The 21,743-nt window shown below is 43.5% G+C and overlaps 1 protein-coding gene across 5 annotated transcripts in view; it reads right to left on the bottom strand.

The window, feature by feature from the left end:
* The window catches only part of LOC101480681 (disco-interacting protein 2 homolog C), a 205,257-nt gene that overhangs the window by 178,145 nt on the left and 5,369 nt on the right, over positions 1 to 21,743 (bottom strand). The window contains exon 1 of one of the 5 annotated variants that reach the window (XM_076877153.1): positions 2,668 to 2,978. The exons of the other annotated variants lie outside the window; for them this stretch is intronic. The gene's annotated coding sequence lies outside the window, so the exon portion shown is untranslated. Of the gene's footprint in view, positions 1 to 2,667; positions 2,979 to 21,743 lie in introns of those variants that run through there. 5 annotated transcript variants of the gene reach the window in all.

Below are 21,743 nucleotides of genomic sequence, written 5' to 3'. Positions count from 1 at the left end.
GCTCTCCATAAATCATACTTGCAGCTACAGAACCCACTAAATGCAAGGCAAGAACTTTCCCGCACTAATGTGTGTTTAAATTTACTTTAATGGAAAAAGTCGCACAAAGAGTCTTGTTTTGGAAACCAGAAGCATGTCTGCAACATATGTTATAATAATGGTGACATCAAGGCTGAAAATCAGCGCTCTTTAGCTGCTTTGGCAACAAACAACAGGCAATCCTGCACACCGTGCAACATAAGGCCCAGAGAGTTGAAGTACCAGCAGAGAATCCACAGAGCCACAGTGACTGACGTGCTTATGTTTTCCTAACAAGCAAACTCCAGTGGTCATGGGAATAATGCCGGTCTTTTCTCGAAATCAAAGGGAAAAGTAATCATCTTCTGGTGACGCATAACCTCTCCCCGAGTCAGCAGGCCCGAGCCTACAGTAGACGGATTTCACCCATCAGATAAAAGGTTCCAGGTCAGAAATTACTCGTCCATCTTTATCCATTAAGTACTGAGACAGGTCCAGGACTTTTTTAAGTAGTTATACCTTCAAAGTTTCTCTTCAAGAGCAGCAGAACCTCAGCAAAGTTTTGCTCACAGCTGTAAAAATGTGCAAAAACAGAAGTTCTTCCATGTTTGTGCTAAGCACTGCTTGCAGGAGTACTCCTTTTAGCCTTTAGCTGCTGCAGGAAAGTAACTTCTAGCAATGAAAGCAACCAGCAATAATGAGGTCAAAGGTCAAAGCTAAATATCTGTGATGACAGATGAAGCAGAACACTGCAAGCACAGCGTGATCAGCTGGATCTGCACACAGCTTTCTAGGGTGACCTAATACTTTAAAGTTCACAGCCCGTATCATACTCGGAGCCAGTATTGGGTGATTTTCAAAGCATGTCTGTTATTGGCTTAAACCGGTCGAATTCACTGCCACATGACAATCTGAGGTCATTTTTGCCATTCGGTGGACGCATTTATCCAAACCTTCCTACAGAGTTCTGCGGATGAAGTCTCCAATCCAGGAAAGCGTGAGCGCAGCAGGGCTTAATAAGCACTTTCACAGTCTCTCTTAGTGACGCGAAGCTCCCCGAGTGCCTGGTTATTTTGGAAAACAAACCAAAGGCGTCTGTGCAACACAAGACACTCCTCACTCTTCCCAAGACAGTACAATGCCTCATTTGAAGCACAGGAAAGTCAGGCTGTTAAGGATTACACAATGTTGCTGGAGTGAGGGGGAGGTCATTTGATGCAACTGATGAGCAAACTGGGAGAGCGGGTGAGCTCCAGTTTGCTAAGGAGGTGGAGGGGTATGGAGAGCCTTTTTGTTTTTAGCCTGAAAGGAGCGAATGATGAAATCCCCGTCCTTCCTTCCAGCGGAAAGAGAGAAAATCGGCTCAGATGTTGAGCGTGAAGCTTTTGCCTGAGCGTTCGCGGAGGAGGGAGGACGTCTACGAATCATCAGTCTCCATCATGACCCAGTTAGCTGGATTCGATAATTACTTCCACGCTCGCTAGGAGGGACGCTGACACCTCCACCCCGCTCCTGACCACACCGCCACCACCACCTAGGGCTGCTCGATTATGGAAAAAATGATAATCACGATTATTTTCACTGAAATTGAGATCACGATTATTTGACGATATTTATTTCGTCCGCCAGAGCTTATATTATTTTTTTTTTACATGCTGTAGTGCCATTTGTGGGAGCATTTCACGTTGCTATACATCAATACAACTGTTATAGCCCATATTTTTAAAATGTGTATGTATTAAGTCCATAGTAACTACATTAATTGCAAAAAAGTGCAATAAACTACAAAAAAAAATTGAAAATCGTTTTTGTTTTGTTACATATATTTCTACTTGGAGAAATTTAAGAGGTTTATCCCTCAAAACTTTAAATACAAAAAAGTTGCAAAAAATAGTTTACAACAACAGGAAATTTATTTTGAGTGTCTTCATAGTTTTATTTTTGGAGATACAGCAATTTTTATATACTGCAGGAAAAACAAAAAAACAATCCTATGATGCAAATTTGCAAAGAATGTGCATGTGCATCAAAATAAACTATTTCCAGCAGTGCAATTCGAGTTCTAAGGCCTACAAGTAAAAAAACTACATTTTCCGCAAAAATGACATCACTTGGGATAGTTCGTGTTGACGTCTTTTTCAATGTGGGAAGTGTTATGAACAGCTGATCGGATCGGCAAAGCGTGTTTCTGGAATATTATGTTTTTGTTCCTGCAAGCGCTTTTTATGCAATTTTTGCAAAGCTATATGTGGAAGGAAACCTGACCGAGGACAAGCTGATGGCATAAGATGTAACTCCTCTGGTTTCATATGGAAAAAAATTTATTGTGCTAGCTTAGCGGTTCAGGTTCTACAGGGATTTAAAAATAGTTACGCAAAACGGAGTGTGCTGCTCTGACCGGCTTTAAAGGGTTAAGAATAACAATGTATTGAATAATGACTTTAAAAAAATAATATAAAATAGTGTGCAAATACTGATAACAGTGCAAATGTTTGCAATATAAGAAATAAATGAAAAATGTGAACTTTGCAGTGTTGCTCTGTGGTGCAGCTACGACACCATAGCAAAGTTTACACACTGTCTCCTTGATCCACATCTGACTCCGCGAACCCATAATGTTTCCACACCACTCAAGTTTTTTTTCTTTACCTTTCTTTTCAACCAACGGCAGTCACTCTCCTCTCCAAATAACTTCTGCTTAGCTTTCCGAGCTTCCCTCGGGTCCTCTTAATTGTTGTGACGCGTGTTCGAAATGCAGAGCAGTGCGCTTGATTTGCCACACGGAGCAGCGCGAGAGTAAAGCATGAGGGAGGGGCTAATAATCGGCTCAGTCATTTTTAATGATCGTTGAAAGCCCAGATCGTAATCGTGATTAAAATTCGATTAATTGAGCAGCCCTACCACCACCACAAACTTTTCTGTACGTTCAGAGAGGCCCTGTGCACATAAACAGACGACGGGTCGAAAAGGTCTCCCTCCCGTTCTTTAAGGGTCAAAAGCTGCACTGAATGGCCATCATTCATTAAAACAGAGGTTTCTATTCACTTCTGCTCAGTTTCCCACTATGTAATGAATAAGCAAAGTTTCATTTGTGCAGCAACTTATATAATGATAAAAAAAAAAGTGTGTCGCAAATGTATGGAAGTCCATTTATGCCATTTATTCATTCAATCCTGGATTTAGAGAGTCTTTTCAAACCTTATATAAATGATTTACAGGATATTTTATATTAACTAACTTATTTATGGATTAACTATGGATTAAATTAATTTATAATTATGGATAAATTGTTTAACAAGGTAACTGAAAAAGTTGATCCCAGCTTGATAAATTCAAAGCAATGGGTTTGAATTTGGTGCTGGACAGCAAGATACAATCGCTGAATTGATTCCAGAGTCGAAAGCACTGAAAGCACAAAGAAGTTGATTTGCACCTTTAATCAAATGTAGCCCTCATACCAGTCAAGCCCAGTGTCAGCCAGTGACATCCATGCAAAGACTTCCTGTTCCTGTGATTGTCACTGGGTGGAGTCCAACTAGAAAGTCATATAAATCAAAGCTGAAAATAAACTCAAAAACTTAAATGGAATAAATGTTTCCAAACAGTTACAACGATCAGCCAAATTCATATCTGCAGCCATAGACTGTAAATAAAAGAGACGCACAACCAGTTCATTTACGTGGCCAGTAGAGGGCGACTCATCTGGTTTCTAAAAGAAGAAGAGAAATTTGAAGCACTCGATTTATGACCTCATTAAAACATTTCCAAAAAAAGTTCATCATCTCAAACCCATTTGCTTAAATAAAGCTGTTGTTGATCTTTACAGCACTTTTACAGTAGCTCACACCTGTTTTTGCATAGCTAAGTAAAAGTTAAAGCTACTTTTCAAGTTTGAGTTTTAATCTAAGGCAGTGGAGCGCTTAACCTCCTGGTTCGAGGTTCAGTCCTAACAGGAGAAACTGCGGGGACACGAACATGTCGAACACGCAGTTGACCTTCTGACCTTTTGGCTCGAGCCGTTTTCCGCCCTCCTCGATTTTTCCTTACACAACAGTGTTACTGTTCTTTAAGCCGAACTGAAAACCAGCAGCTTTTCCACATGAGCAGTTCCTGCAAAGTCATTTTCATGACTCCATAATTATCCAGAGACTGTTTCCCTTTGTTCAGGCCGGTGTTGATTACACCAAGATAAATTTACCCGCCTGGTCATGGAGTTCAGCCAAGAGCATAAAAATGCAAATGAGTTTCATTCGCTGTTCAAAAACCATCAACGGTAAGAGGTGTCAGTGCTTTTCTGCATGGTGAGATTTCAAAATTACAACCTTAAAATTCAAATTTCACAAGGAAGAGAAGAGAGGAGGGGAAAACGAACCAGTGACATATGTCTACTCATGAAAATGGAGCTTTGAAAGGATTATTTATGACCGCGAAGGATTACAGGAGCAAAACATTCACATGTTGTAAACTGATCAGCAATTTTCTACGACGAGCCATCTGCCGACCTCGGATGCTAACAGATTAGCATCTCCTGCTTTGATAATGACATAGAGGAAACGTGACATGACAAAAGAGATTACATATTTAAATTTTATTGACTAATTTTTTATAAAGAGGGAAAAAAAGACAAACTTTGCATCAACCTGTTGAATGCAAGTCTAAACCTTTTCATTCCTTCAACCTCTGGTTTGGTCTCCACCACCTCCAGTTTTTCGTGCTCTTTAGACCCGTTCTCACACTAACAGTAAGACAGAAAAAAGCATCAATGTGAAAGATAAATGTTAGATTTTACATCTTCTGATAAACACAATAAGAGTTAAATACAAGCCCTAGGTGACAATTAGGGATGTATCCTTCCATGAGGACAAAGAAGAAGGCCGAGGATGCCGACAAATAGAGCAAGATGGCGACTAGTGCAGCTGCTGTGATAAATAAACAGGTGATAACTGGCTGGCAAAAAGCAATATGCACAGAAATTCGTGCTATTACAGTTAAATAATAAGACCCGTGAAGCTGCCAATAATACATTGTGATTATTTCCACCTGCATCAGGCAGCTTTACATGTGACAAACAAAACTATAGACTAAGAATAAAGTGAAATAAGCTCCACCATCAACATGAATACACACATGATAACCAAGCATTAGCAGTTGTGTTCTGTATAAGACTTCATGGGTGCCTCAGGGTTGGTGCTCTGAGCAGTGCAACTGCACACAGTTAAGGACTCATTCACGATCGGCACCTGGCTGCCTCGGTGAGATTTCATCACACGGGGTGAGAGAGGGATGCTTTCTGTTTGTCATGCACAGAGGCAGTTTTATTTACATATGTAAAAAGACACCATCTGGAGTACTGTAAACCTCCAACGCCCTGCCGAGCCACACTTGGCTGCGCTCCAGACTCCCAACAGTCAGGTCCGGGGTTGGATCCCATCGTTTACAGACGGAGCGACACGGTTTGTATACAAAAGGGGGGAGGCAGAGGTCGGAGTTCTCCACTTGTTCCTAATCTGTTATTTTGAGAAGAGCCTGACAAAGTCTCTTTCTGGTGAGCGCGAGCCAAGTCTGGACTTTTTTGGGCAGATGTACCGCCAGCAGCTCCTCGCTGAACGTTTGTTTTCGAGGCCACGGTTTAGAGATTCCTCTAATTCAGCCGTGGCGTTCGGACTCTGCGTTCCTGCCGCGCATCTCCGGTTTAACTGAGGGAAGAGTAATAAGTTTACGCAGTTCATTTACATTCTGGTGTTGCAGGATGTTATCTGTGTTTAGCTGCGAGTGTGGTCTCCTGCAGTGTCCTGCCACAGTGTTTGGAGAGCGACTTCAAAGAATTCTAAGCTTTCGAGGAGGGAGAACCGAGCCTCTCTTTGTATATTCAATTTCACGGTGGTGTGTGTGTGCGGCAGCCACTATCAAACTTTCCATGACAGTTGCCTCTGTGCAGGTTACTCCAGCTGTTTCAAGTCTCCTGGAATTCGAGACAATCCGAGCTTCTCTGGAAACATCTGGTGCTGTTCAAGATTCTTTCTGTGCTTTCTGCACACTTTGAGCCGAACCACACCGCTGCATGACCTGCTACAATGGTCTTTTCATGCACACTGTGGGAGCGTGGTGTCGTTTTGGAAGGTGCTCAGTGAAATGTTGTCCACGTGTTACTGCAGCTGATCTGCCAGGGAGCTTTTCCTGGCAGGCTTGCATCTGTGCTGCTCAAAAGTTTATCACTCCAACATACCGAGAGACAAGCGAGCAGCCAAACCTCGGGCCTCGGCTCCAGCGAGCTGTGGCATTGTTAACGTTCGCTGCACAATGCTCCTCTTATCCGTCAACTCCTCTGGAAGCCAAACAGCACTCTAATCTCAGAAGTGGTTCAAACCAGTTTGGGGAACGTCTTCGAGGATGAGGGCAATTTTAGGCTCATTCCTGGGATAAGAGGAAGAGTTTTTTGTTTTTTCTTTCCAGGTTGTGAAGCAGATGGAATTCATCACTTGTGCTCTCTTTCTGCGCCGCCTCCTGTGACCTTCAGAGCTGACTGCTAAAAACCTATTTTCAACTATATCTTTAGTTTAGCTTGGCCTTTGCACCGCAGCAGCAGGTAACTCCACAGACCTCTGCCATATGGGCTTGTCAGTGCACTAAAGAGGCAATAAGGGGATTTTACAAGGCATTAGCTTAAAATAACGAGAATATTTGTATCTGCTTTGGGAGTTGGTGGGGTCATCATCAAAAGAGCTCCTACAGCTGGACCTCTGCGCTTCAGCAATAGCCGACAGCGAATGCATCGTTGTTAGTGTCCAACAACAGTCACATGTTTATGCTAACGTGTTGGAAACAGATCCACATCTGAGTGCGTGTCAACATTAAAGCAGGAGACATTTAACTAATCATGTTTAAAAGACTTTGTCTTGTTTTTTTAGACCATTAAATTCTACCTCCCTTATCTTAACATTTAGAAAACTTCTGAAAGGTCTATTAAGGACATTTCTGCACTAACTATGGCCTTTTATTTAGATCTAAAATTAACCCTGATCAACATCAGTGACCAGATCACATTTTATGTCCTCTGGGGAAGGTCCAACATTTAGAAGAAGTACTACATCTTGCCTAAAAACCACACCTCCACCTCCACCAAGAATCTTTTCCTACATAACTTACTGACAGTTGATTGCACCTCACGTCTACGTCACAATCATCTGTGACCGAAAAACAGCTTTTAGGAGTTTCAGACCCAAAGATCCGACTGCAAATAAATGTCTGTGTTGTTTTCCAAATCTGGAGCTCCAGCTAAGAAAGTTCTGAATACTTATTTCCATTGTTTGCAGGCGTCAATAGAATCTAACTGTCATCAAATCCAAGCTCCTAATTTTCTCCTTGTGAAACTTGTGTCAGTTTTTGTGGGTTTTTAAAAAAAAGAAAAACCTTTTTGCCTCCCAGATGTATCCCGAGGACACTTGGAAATATCTGTTTCACAAAGAACCATCGGAACGTCGCGTCCTCTAAAATTATCCTACATTTGACTCAGATTTCATAAAACTTTAACACCTTAATAAAAGTTCTGATTATTGTAGGATTTAAATTATTGACTGAGCTTTAGGTCAGACCTGCTGATTTATCTCTTATCACACCTTTAACTGAAGGTATGCTGCGGTCTCACTGTGCTGTACAGACTGTTTACATAAGGAAAGCACCAAGTGTGATGGTATCTTGTTCGAGAAAATTCAAACAGGCCTCACCAGCTGTTTGTTATAGTAACCAAAAAGCAGAAAGCCACAAGATCACAAGGAACGCTCTCTGCTGGCCAGGCCGAGCCTGTTTTCACACTGCAACTCCATCAAAGGCCTTTTTTTTACCTTAGGCTCCCTGTAAAGCATGGCGGCTGGCAGCGGGTGAGTCACAGGCCAGCAGTGTTTGTAGAGACGCACTGAAGACAGTTCACAGGACAGACTGGCATGAAAGGCGAGCATACATTGCGGATAGAAACTAGCTGACAAAGATGCTGTGTCTGTCTGCAGAGAGGAACGCGCTCAAACACATGTGCAGCCTCTATTTGTGTCCGGTCATGCTTCGCAAAGAGGAGGTAGTTTCAGATTTAACTGCAAAAACAAAATAAATGACCCTTCTGGGATGGGCTTGTGAGGAGACCTCGCCCACCTGTGATTTGATGAACTTCAGCTCCATCATCGTGGACTGCAGCTGACATATGTGGACTCTGATCTGCTCTGGAGATCCACTCTGAGTGGGACGACGGCTCTAACCAGAGGTCTGAGAGATGATCCACTCCACCAATCAGAGCAAAACAAGCAGCTAAAATGACCCACTAAAATACCTGGGCAGCCAATCAGAGTAATAGTATGGTTTAATTTTCCATGACAGGGAATTACACTGATCGTAGACTAGAAACTGTGTTCAAACTTTACTCAGATTTTCCTGTAACTGCAGAAACACTGGAATATGGAAAAGTAGTATTAGCTTTTGGTGCACATCGATCAGAACACACCCATCTACTTTTATTTTGACGATTATGTCTTGCGCTGTTGTGATCACACTGCTGAATATCTTTGCAACACACAGACACATTAGCAAACACAGCACCGTGTTACTAAAGCAGGTGTCGACACAAATGCACAGACATACAAACGAGGTAAAAGCAGCACCGGCCAAATGGTTTCTTGTTTAATAAAGCAACAGCTAGAACAGTTCAAAGGAAGTCCGCCGAGGACACCAAGCTCTGATAGATGCATAAATAAAAAGTGATGAGGGTGGAACGGCATCGGTGCCGTTGCCAAGGCCGAAAAACAAAATTGGAATTCGGCGTCACTCCTGGCAAACCGCATCAATCACTGCGGGAGCTCCACATCTCAAACCTCTGCAGTGAATCTAATAAAGCTGTACTATTTAAACGGATTAAGTGCCTCATTGTCCGACTCTGCCGACCGCTGTCTGTGCACACAAAAGCCCCAAAGCCTGACTTGGGCAGAGTTCAGCAGCCGACACCACCCCTCCCCGCCGACTTGTGATCATTAACTATGAGTATTGTTCTCCGAGTTCAGACACAGCGGTGCGTTTGATAACAAGCCGGGAAAGTTTTGGACCTTCATTTAAAACTAGTTTGGAATAACAGCGCAGGAGCTGGTGCTGATTAGCCACTGGTAAACCCTCATCACAGCTAGAGGTTAGCGGGGGGTCAAAGGTCAAAGCTGAAACTTAAACTGTTACAGCGAGCAGCAGGAGGCCGGAGAGCAGCGAGCAGCAGAAACGCATCATCCTGGGCAAATATTTGTGTCGCGTGATGAAGAAAAAGTTTCAGAGCGAGAGAGCAGGAGGGTTGTCGATTTGCCTTTTCGTTCCCGCCAACACTCCCGGACCCACCCACTCACTCCACCCCTGAAGACCTCACTGTTTGAGCAGCAGATCCCTCGCCGGCTCGACAACAAGCGGGAAGTGGCGAAGAGGGACGAAAACAGGCATGAGAGGGCTGAAAGTGCCTGTCTGAGCAGCTTAATGATGCAATCTGGCAGAAACACTCCCCCCCTCGACCATACACACACACACACACACACACACACTCCTCCATCACCTCCCCAAATCCCCCTCCCAACCCTGCCTGCTCAAGCGGTGACATCACCTCGCTGAGAAGCAACATGGCAGAGAACAGTTGCAGAGCTGCATGCGGTTGTTGGAAATTTTTTCCGACAGCTGTTACGGTACTTGAAGCCGTGACAGGAGCAGCAGAGATTAGAGACTCCAATTCTCTACTTTCAGTAGAAAATTCAAGGCTGGGTGACGAGAATCCAGTCGTTACAAATCTGGATCTTAAGGAGGGTAAACAGAATGAAACAGATCTTTAACATGTGAAAACAAACAGTAGTGGACTTAAAGGTTTCCACTCATTGTCTTGGGTGCAGGGAAGGAACTCGGCGTTTAAAGGTCAGAGTGACACAAACACTAGTTAATCTGACTAATAATTCAGATTTTTCTTTCCACAAGTTGATGTTTAACTGTTGCTTCTGATATATTACACAACCACCCGCCACTGGCCAGGGCACCACTGCTCTCTCTCTCCGTCTGTGACAGGCAGGCTGAACTTAAACAGACGACAGCTGATCAAACCTCGTTCACTGAATGTGTTCAGATTTATTTTATTACTTTTAGACTCATTGACGAGTCGCAGAGAAACTCCAGCTGCTGTCTGCAGCACGAGTAGCATGACAGCTGATCGCTCCCTAACTTTGGAAATAAATGGCTGGAAGGTGTAAAAACGACGACCCCTCAAAGCTGGCTACTAAACCATCAAATAAGATGACAAAATTAAAAAACAACCAGAAACGGGCCGAGGCAGCTGGCTATTAGCTGATGTATTTATCTCCCCAACCCAGCATGACCAGTATATGTATACATACAGTATAAAGTACAAATAAAAGTGGGCAATATATTCATAATAAAGTTTGTTTTACCCCCCAAAGACAAAAAATAAGCCTCAAAAGTCCACGACCAGTCAGACCATTTCTGACGATAAAAGGAGGTCATAATAGATTTTATTTTTTGATTCAATTTTCTCTAAACTGACTGAAATATCTCAACTCAACAGACCAAAACACCCAAACATGACTGGCTCCAATTCTAAGATTTTTAGAATACAATAAAAGGCAAAGACTTTTTTTCCAGCTCTGTGTGTTTATTTTCTTCAAAACAATTGAATACACAAATACGTGCAGTAGTACTGTGTGTAGTATTGATGCATGCAATCCTGCGGTCCAGCTTTCATAAGCCGCCTTAGAAGACAGATGGGGAGTTTAAGTGATCTTACTGGGGGCAGAGAGTAAACTCTCCCGGACAGGCTGACAGGATTAACCCTGCACGGCCTTTAGTGGTCGAGCTCAGCCGGCCGGATGCTGCTGGTCAGAGAAGCTGCCGGCTTCCCATTAAGAAAAAGAACCGGGCATGTATCCAATAATAATGGTTTAACTCGTGCACAGAGATTCACAGAGATCCTCGTGAACAGATTCGACCCCCCAAATAAAGATTTGTCAAAACCATCCACCAAAATACAGGCCGGAGAGAGACAGCGATGGTGCCACGTTTAACAAACCAGAACGCAGAAGAAGAAGTTTAGTTGGTTTTACGATCCGCAGCATTCTACTCAATCTTAATACCTTTTAACTGATTTTCAGGTCTAATTAGATTCATTGTTCTCCGACTCCGTATAAGAAAGAACCACTTTGTCAAAATACTGGAGGTCCTGATTGTTATCTTAAACCGCTGTAAATGAAAGTCGAAAACCTTACATTAGTGCATTATCGCCTTACATTAGCGTCATCTACGCTAAATGAAAGATAAATAGAGTGAGACTGGTTTTTAACTGGCTTCCGTAGATTTCTGGAGACAGCCTGTAACATAGTGCTGCCTTTATCTTCAAATAAATAATGAGGTCTCATGCGAGTCAGAAATGTTTGCTCTATACTTGCGGTTTTGGTTTTTTCCCCCCTTTCTGCTCTAACTTTTTATGATTTTTCCCCCTATCGCACGCTTCCAGTGGGACAGAAAGAACACGCCGATATATTTTTTTATGTTAATGACTTGTTTTGTTTTTTTCTTAATTTTGCAGACTTCTTTTAATTATGACTTCTCCCTTTATGTAGGTACACAAAGCAGACTTGGGTAGAAATTACAAGGAGGACATAAGCCACACATATGTGGCTCACAGTGGTTTGGTCCAGAACCAGTGGACCAACTCCTTTACTTTGCAAACCTGAAACAAAGGCTGTGTGAGACGTTCGTCTTTCTACCACGTATTAGAAGAAAACACATTGCTCATTTTTCTCTGTGTTTTTGATTATGTAACCTTTAGCCGACCACTGGTAGGAGACTGTAGCTGCTCACTTTAAACTGGTACCCAGATGGACCGGCTTGACTTACTTCCTGTTTCTAAACACACCATGCTGTGTGGATAGTGCGTAGTATTGTGTGATCAGGTTTTCTGTATCTAGAAAAGCTTAATTGCTTGTTTTGTACATACTCTAAGTATCTTCCTTAAACCTTCCTTAGACCTGACAGCTGTAGGAGCGCGAAGCCTTTTTCCTTTAATAGCTTTTCTCCTCTTCATGCTAGGCAAGAAGGTGAGACCTGCAAGTTATTTTTCTTTTCTAGAATATTTTGTTTGCCGTTTTGGCCACGCCCACCCATACATTTTCAGCCTCGAAAGATAAAATAAACTAGTCTGGACTGCAAACCTCGCTGTAGCACTGGTCCTTCCTTGTGAGCAGGAGAATCATGTGGTGTTTTGAAAGAAAGCACCAGACTATGGCACCAGTCAAACCCGTCCCCAGCAATCACTGGTGACAAGGGAAAAAACACATAGGAGCCGTTGCTAGCATGCAATTGGTCATAAAGAGGTATACAATGCACCACCGACAACCACGTGAGGTTGAATTGTTTGGCAGCAGGTTGCTGCTGCAGTTTGCATGGAAGACCCCGACTTGTCTCCAAATGGTTGCCAACTTCTGCCGTGCAAAGCAATCACAAGGTAGTTTTTGGTGCAGGGCCCTCTTTGCGACACATCTCACCTAGCAACAGGCAGCAACCACTCACTAACCGGTTGGGAGATATGCATTTCTTACTCACCAGGAGGTTGTCAGGAGGTCAAAGACTCGTCTCCAGGTCTTAAGTTATTTGTTTTGTTGACGACACAGTTGTATCTCAGCACTCCTCTAATCACCTCCCTCCTCTGTACACTGTCAGCTCTCTGTTAAATATTAAAATCTGGATTCAATTCATCTTTTCAAACCTAATAGTAATAAAACTGCGCCTTTTGTTGTGGCTCTGGAAAGTACCTGACCTCCGCCTTGATGCTGATAGCTGCTCTAGGTTACTGTGTTCAAAGTCCAGCAGCGTGGGAGTCACTCTGGACTTGTTACTTATCAGACTGATTTCTAAATCTGCTTTTTACCAACTAAAGAACATCTCCAGGCTCCTGCCAACATCACCACCCGCCTCGAATACTGCAGTAGCGTCTGCCTTCCAAAGCCCTGTGCAATCACCAGTGTGCTCAGCAGTCACTTTAACAATACATCAGCCCTACCCTTATGCATCTTCATGTCTCCCGGTTGAGTTCTCCATCTATAAAACCCTAAATGCAGCACAGCTCTTACTTACAAATGCAGAAAACAAACCCAGTTTAAAGCTGACATGACTAGCCACTCGACTAGCCACTCGAAAAATCATGAGAAAAAACATAAATGATCAATTAAGCCGCTTATCGTCAAGCAAAAACACCAAAAACCTGCTGGACGCACCTTCAGAACTGGATATACAGCATCTTTTGAGTGGCTGGAAACCATTGTGCTATTTTTGCACCAACTACACAAAATAATTAACAGAGGAAGTAAATAATCTCAGCCTTAATCAATAATGAAAACAGTCCTTCACGGTGTGGCTCCACTCAACAACTTTCCTATTAACCGAGCGTTTGGCACAACAAGCTGCAGATATGCACGGCATGATACGTTACCCAGAACCCCTTTCTGCATCCCTACACAAAGCCAAAGAATGAGCTCCCAGAAAATGCTTTCATATAAAAAACACAGGCCTGAACTCCAAATAAACACTCCCAAATCTACTACAGCTACGCCACAGAGCAGCTCGCATAATCACCACAGTCTGGGAACTCAGCTCATTAATAGTTGATTCTGGAGGAGAATATAAGTTTTTACGATCAACGCCCTCTCGCTGGAGCCAGTTAGGTGACTGAGGGTTTTTTCACCAGATGCCGTCGAGCTTTAAAGCCGAGCTCTCGGGTTTGACACTGATCGGAGAGACGCGGGAGGCAGAGCAAATGAAAATGCTGATTGGGGGGGGGGTCTTCCGATCGCTCTAATGGCAGATGGAGCAGCCGAAGCCCATTACTCCGCTTTTTACAAATCGCCTGAGCAAGCACAAATGCCATCTCCCTTCAGATAACGCAGAGGAGGCTTAAATGCGCCGTCTTCAGTTCTCATTTCAAACATGTCGAGCGCTCTGATGAAATCTTAAAGGTTAAGTGCTCTGAAATGTTGAGGTGAAGACAAAACGAGTTTTATCTGAAAGTTTTTATAACTAAAAAGAAAGCGGATGCTTTAAAGCACAGTTCTGGTTTATTTACATGGCGCACTCTCAATAATCGGCTGTGACTCTTTAGGTCACACCAACTTTACAGTCTCTACCTCTGTTGTCCAGACTCAGGGGGAAAACTGGGAATGGCTGTAGCTTTAAATAGGAATCCCCACACTGGTTTGTTTACATGTTTGAGGCCGTAGACTCCATTTGTGTCGTGTTTTTGTTTGACAGCGGTCACATGAAAAGATTTTTTACTTGCTACAAGCTATTAATGATCATAAAGAGAACTGACAGATTATTAATAGAAACAGGAACAAGCTGAATAAACCAGAAACATCCGAATCCTCTGAAGCGAAAGTTGTTCGTTTTGCATCATTTTCTCAAATTTCTGAGAGAGATGGCAAAAACCTGAGGCTGGCTCCAAGAGCAAGTCAATCCCCACAGACTGTACAGTTAAAATGTCCAACTTTACAGCAGAAATAAACATGTTTACAACCTTCTACAAAAACGCTTATGGTCTCTATCGCTAATTTACCATTTCATAATAACTTCAAAGCATAATTAAACCAATAAAACTGTATGCAGGCTTATGACTGCTGTAAATTATGTATGAAAAGGGTGCTTAGCTCAACTTAATGACTTATAAAGCTAAATGAAGCGGGTGAGTTGCAGTGGATGGATGGTCCAAAATTCAAGCTTTAAAGCTACAGTCCAAAAACCAGTGGACAGTGTCGTCTTGGTGTATTGGGAAAGTTGCTGGCGGTGGATACTAAGAACATTTAGAGTTATCAACTTTCTTCAACGCAGAGAGAAAAATGTGCAGCTCGGCAGACAGCAAGACAAATGAGGGCGAAAAAGGGAGAGTCAAGGGAGTTTCTTTCCACTTCAAGCATAAAGCTAAATTACACTGTATTCGTTTAGAGTGGGATACACTCAAAGCTCATACCGTAGTCAAAAGATACGAACAGGTCAAACTTTAAGAGTCTTTAAGCTTTTAAAAACAAAAGCTTCTTTATGTTTTTTCTACATGTGAAATGTTTAACATGCATTAGTTAACTTCATGGAAGAAGATCAGGCTGACAGCTATCCTAGCTGAGGTACAAGATATGGCCTTCGTTAAAAGGACACCACAAGCCCTCCTGTTTATCCTCTCAGGTCTCTCACCGTAAAGCCCAGCCTGTGTTGTGTTTACTGTCGTTTCACTGTCTGCATATCCTTCACAATGAACTAAGAGGTCAGAATCACAGACTGTATGAAAGGAAAACTGGCCACTGTTTCTTCTTCTTCCTCTCATGCAGGCCCGAGGGAGGATTGGATAATAATTACACTTGCTCCAGCTCCTTGAGATACAAAGTTGCTACAGCGCTTTCTGTTGCAGATGTCACATAAATACCTCTGAAATGTCTCGACATCTTATTTTAGGTTGCCTCGTGTTATTCTGCCTACAATGACAAGCAACAGTCGGCACTCGGTTAAATTGGAAAAAAAGCGAGTTTTCCACTTAATTCCACCTCAACACCGCTAAAGCAAATCACCTTCGGCAGCCTCTGCAGCCCAATCTGCTTTTCCTGCCGGCTTTCTGACCGGACGTCAACCTGTCTTCCTCCCGCCTGCCGAGAACTGACAACCTAAAGCAGGCAGAAACAAACGCCCGCTGGACCCGCTGACATTTCCAGCCCTCAGATTTGTTGTGCTGCGATGCTGACAGTGAGGCCAGATGAATATTTATGCGGCCGCCTCCTGCGAGAAGCCACCCGCCTCTCGGATGACAGCTGATGACAAACATGTGGACGGACTGCACAGAGGAGGAGGCGGAGCCGTATCTGTCAACCTTGTGTTTTCATTCAAGTTCTCTGTTGATGCGTTTACACTTTTAAGAGCCGTCACTTCACCAAGTTGCCCGTTTCAAAAAACAACAAGCAAGTTCGTTGCTTCTAGTTCGTTCACGTCATGCGTGCACTTCTGTGCAAGTCTCTCTGTGACCTTCGCCAGCACCAGAACACGTTTTAATAAAGAACAACAACAAAGGGCCACTGGGGGAAGAGGAGAGAGATGATTTGCATTCAGCTAAGAAAGTGTTTGTGTGTAAAGACGATGCTCTGGGGAATCGATAGCGCCGCTGTTTGGGAAAGAAAACATCACTTTAATTTTGTTTTTCTTCCCAGAGCGGAAAGTTTTTACGTGCTCGCCTGTGCGCCGAGTGAGCTTTATGTTTTATAACCCTTCAGGCTTTTGAAACTATGGAGGGGGGAAAAAATAAAAAAGGAATGAGAAAATAACAACTTTCCTTTCCTAGAGGAGTATTTCCTCTGCTGTAAATTCGTTGTGTTTGCTCAGCTCGACAGGCTGATCATCTCGGGCTCGCGTCACCTCGCTGGATCTGAAGTGCTGCTCGCCTGAGACTGTATTTAACAGCAGCCGCGTCTGCAATAAAGAGGCAATTTCAGCGGATATTTCTCCGGCGGGAGTCAAGCGAGGACAGCCGGCAGATTTACGTCAAGTGACTGCACGTGTGGAGTCCTGAATCACTGTTCATATCGCTCGAGGGAGACGACGAAGACACCAAATATGAATTTACGGCCCTGCCGTGTGACAGAGGCTCCGCGCTCTAAGGTAGAACCAGCCTCCCTCCATCCCCACAGGCCATAATCTCCCAGGAAGGAGGAGAGAAAATAACATCTCTATGGCAACTGCCGGTCTAAAGGTGAGATGTTATGTTGCAGGGGAAGTCGCTGTGACCACTGCACAAACACAGACTGATATTTATGTCTCATCTCTGAAAAGTTGGATGTGTGGTTTCAGCTCTGCTGACAGGAACCGCAGACTAAATGTAACATCAGAGAGGAAAAAACGAAGCCCTTAAAGTGACATGACAGCGAGGAGAATAGTGCATGTAGCTTTCTTTACCTGAAGGAGGGGAACAGCAGCAAACTAAAGCAGTTTTTTAAGATCATGAACAACGAGGTAGAAGCTGCTCGAAACCAGCAGAGATGCTGTTCCTGGAAGCGGATAAAGTGCACAAAGGACAGAAAAGTTGATATGAAAAGTACTTTCAGCACATCCATCATTAATAATCTGAACTTTTCAACCCTTCAAAGTTTATTAGCAGTAACCCCTGAAGCTCTGCTCTGAAATCAGTGCTTTCTGTCACATTTCAGGTCTTTGACTATGACTGTGGATCAGAAGTTAGTGAGGGTGGTGTTTGGCTGCGCAGCTAGCCTTCAAAAATCCCAGAAACTATTCAAAAGATCGCAAAACCTCGTTAATGATCCACACTGAGGTGTAAAACTCATTATACAGGGGAGGTGGTCAAATGTCGTCTTTATGGAGGAAAGAGTTAAACACCTGAAGCACTTTTACAGATGTGGCAGTTAGCTAGCTCCTAGCTAGCTGTAGCAGTTAGCTAGCAGTTAGCCATCTTCCAGGCTTTACCTGACCTTGGGAGTCTGAACTCAAGGTCTCAACTATCAGAGAATTCTGCTGAAATGTATGAAGTGTATGTGTAGTGTAGCACTATAGCAGGTATCTGTGTCTTTGTGATACAACTATGCATCTGGACACACTTGCTAACATTTCCTGATACCTTATCATGATAACCACCCTGCTATCTGAACAGTCATTTCAGACTCCAAAGAAACAAAGCGGAAATGTAAACACGGATGCTTCAAAACGGCACTTAAATGAGCAATATCATAGTTGTTACTGCCATCGTTTATGTACAGTCTGCTCAGTTGACTCTATTTGTGCTAAAAAAAAAACAATGAAAAAAAACCCTCAGTACTATCCATCTTATAAAACACAGGGGGGGAGGGGACACTGACTGAGAGAAAACAGGCTGCACATTAGATAAATGAATTAAAGCATGTTGACAAGTTTACAAGGGGAAAAAAATTTTTTTTTAAATCTGCAGCTGCACAGGTGACTCATGAAACACTTTAATTTAGCCGAACATCAGCAAAGTCATCAGAGTTCAGATTCCTCAACATGAAAAAGCCCTCTGATGACTTATTAGGACCTCTAGATGTGACGGGTCGGATGGAGACGATCTGTTGGTCAACTGATAAATAATTTTCAGATTAGCAACTTTGGTTTGACTGCGAGAAAGAAATCAGGGAAGCAAAGTATCAAGTCATCACAGAACACTCAAGTCCACGTAAACATCATCAGTGTCATCAGCGATGTAAATAAAACTCCTTCTGCAGACAACTCGACTTAAAACTTCACCACAATCATTGAGTATTCACTCAGTCAGCGTCGGAGGGGTATGTTTGTATGTGTGTGTGATTCATTTTTACGTTGCAGAGTCTGTTACAATCTCCAGTCCGAAGGTCGGACCACACCTGGTTTTAACCGCCAGTGTAAAGCCATCACTTGCTGCTGCGGCGCCCACCTGTTGCAGTAATCAGAGCAACATCCGCGCCTTGAATCTCAGACGTTCGACTGCAGTGCAGACATTAATGAGGTACGGGCTCCAGGCTCCTCCCTGGGCATCAGAGCCTCGTCACTGTCAGTGATCATCTCAGCAGATGAAGGCATGAAATTAGTTTTCTGTTATTTTTACACTGCTGACAGATTTCTTTAGATTTTATTTACAAACTGAGTTGTGCTGTTTTTCTTATATTGACACATCGCAGGGATTAAATGTGCAGTTAAAACTTCTTCACTGGTCATTTAGTCTGGAACTAAAACTCTCTGCAAATGCTGATAGATGATAGATGGCAGCCTTAATCTGGACTCTGAGTACATACAGGTAAATATACAGTTAATTCCTCTGTCTAAAGCAGTGGTGGGCAATTCCAGGCCTCGAGGGCCGGTGTCCTGCAGGTTTTAGATATCACCTTGGGTCAAAATCAGCTGTTTTGGATCAAGGACACATCTAAAACCTGCAGGGACACCGGCCCTCGAGGCCTGGAGTTGCCCACCCCTGGCCTAAAGGTATGTGTGCACCACATGTTGCATCACTACAGACTGCAGAGCAGAAACAGGCCTCCGGCCAGCTCTGATGGAAGCTCACCGAATGAATTCATTCATTTTAGCCACATGTCAGAGTTTGTGAACTCCACCTGAATCTCTGGCCGTTAAAAGAAAATGAAAGTTTAAAGAAAATTAAATAGAAGACGTGTGAGGCTGCAGGCAAAGAGAGAGAGGAAAATGCAAAGGTGTCAGTTTTTAGTCCATAACTTGTACCTGATTCAGTAAAATGTCACCGGCTGAATACATTAGGCTGTGAGGCGGGAGGCTCAGAGAGTGTGGCCTTTTATTAACACTGAGAAATCCCACGGTTCACTTCAGGCTGTTAGGGAGGAAAATGACATCTTTGTCTGCGCTTCATGAAAAATTAATCAGCTCGTTTTCAAAGAATCGCAGAGAAGGAGACATTTATCTGAGCCCGGTGACAGCATTTACATTTCCAGTTTACCTTTTGGGGGATTTTCGTTAATGCAACAAAAAAGGCGAGAGGAAGAGGAGAACCGAGCTGGACAGTCAGCAGCTACACCTCCAGGATTCGCTCAGCAAATAAATATCTGCGGTCTTTGGACATTCTGCACACAGCTCTTAAAAACAAACCAAAAAACGTGTTTATTTGCGTGCATTCTTCGCCGCCTTCCCTTTTTCTGATGATGACATCTCAAATTACTCAAAAGGAGAAAGCTGGGTTGGACGCAGCAGTGGCGTTTCCCAGAAGATCTTGATTCACAGCGAGCTGTCAGAAGGATCAGAGCTCCATCTCTGCACAGACGCTGTCACTCAGCAGGAAGCTTCTGAAAATCTGCCAAAAACGTCACATCACATCCTGTTCTGACAAACTCCGAGAAGCGAATTCATCTGCAAAGAAACCGAAAGACCTGCGGCTGAAACTCAATAATAATTATCACGGTGGAAGAAATCGCCCTGTACAGTTAAAAGGATCAGTCGGCTGCAGGATGATTGATTCTTTAACCGTTCGTGTGATGGACAAAACAATTATTCAGTCAATAAAATCTGGGAAGCCACCGGCCGATGTGCAGAAACAGCCACAGTTTCAGACTTTTCACTGCAGACGGCGAAATCTGGGCCAGGACTTCCACTTCTGCTGGTCACTTGCAGAAAGCTCGCACCCACACGCCACTAAAGCCTTCAAACTCAGAGTTCACCAGAAAGCTGCCGATTCTGCACATTCACATGCAGATCTCCGTTTCCTCAGATTGAATTATTCAAGACTTCACCAGCCACGACATAAAGCCTTAAGCACTGCCCTAAACTGCACCAGAGCCCTGTGGAAAACTGATAGTCACGCAGTGCTAGCTCCAAACAGCACTCAGACCTCAGATCTGCTTTAAACCACGTGAACTTAGGTGGCCCACGTTTCCGAGAGATGAATTCTGGGAAACGGCCCTACAGATCCAGAAGACTGCTCACGCTCAGATTCACACTTCTGTCAGTTAAACCTGTTGCCTTTGGGTCGAAATACAGGCGATAAATCACAGAGAAGGAACACTGGAGTCCTTTTCAAATATCAGAGCTGAGAGGAAGCGCTTCTGCTGAGCCACGGACAGAACGAGCTTTCAGGAAAGAAAGAAAGAGGGAAGAGTGAGCGCTTCAGAATAACAGACTCACTGCCGAAGTCTCACACAGGACTCTTATCAGGACCAGATGTGAGTGAAGCAAGAGCGATTTTAACATCAGCCCAAGCTCGCCAAAGGGTTTCACTTCTCGATTCAATGAAATGTGACACTGAAGTAACTTTCAATACGTTCTGCCATGAGATGAATACACTTACAAACCAATGAAGCAGCTCGCTTTTGCACGAGCGCGCCCCTTCGAAATCTAAAAAATGAAACGAGCTGAAGCCTTTCACTTTTTTACCCAACGTGCCAAACAGGTCAGCGAGCAGCTGGACGTTTGCAGCCAAAGCAAGAGCTTCAATTATCTGCTGATTAATTAATTAGACAGTCATCATCGTGTATCAGTTCAACACGGCTGACAGCACAGAGGAGAGTCAAAGACCTGTGAAAATTATTAGATAACCAGATAATCAGGAAACTTCAAAAAATAAAGAAATTAAAAAAAAAACATTGTGGATGTGGAACGTTAAATGTGTAGCTGCCGGAAAAGTCGGACATCGCGGCCTAAGAAGACTGGTATGCCTTTAATTTTAGAATCTTTCTAAATCAAAGAATCGCCCTCTCCTTGATGTCAAGGAGAGTAAGTTTGAGACAATGTGTCAAAAGTGGAAAAAGTCTGTCTTTGTTTAGTTTAGGGTTTGTTTTCACACCTAGAGACAATTTCCTATCAGCAATTAATCTGATGTGCACGTCTTTGGACTTTGGGACAAGCAGGAGTACCCGGAGCAAGCCTGAGCAAAGGTAGACTCCAAAAACTGGACTGAGAAATGATGCGTTTAATGTTTCCTGGGCTGTTTACAGGCGACGAGATGCCCACAGAGCTGACTGGCATGTGCCCTCCTGGCAGCTGGAGCAGCGCATAATGAAAGAAAACGGAAACAACCCTAAATCTGCATCAAAACTACAGCAGAGACAACAATGCACGAGCACTGCAGAGCAGCTGAGGTCAGCCTGGTGTGTGTGTGTGTGTAATCTGCAGTGTGTTGGGATGGACAGCTTGTTATCTGGGCTGGACTGCAGAGCTTAATATTCAGCCAG

This window comes from Maylandia zebra, linkage group LG18, assembly GCF_041146795.1.
Source record: "Maylandia zebra isolate NMK-2024a linkage group LG18, Mzebra_GT3a, whole genome shotgun sequence".
Classification (NCBI taxonomy): Eukaryota; Metazoa; Chordata; class Actinopteri; order Cichliformes; family Cichlidae; genus Maylandia; species Maylandia zebra.
Note: the sequence above shows the minus strand (reverse complement) of the source record. Positions and strands in the feature narration are given on the sequence as shown.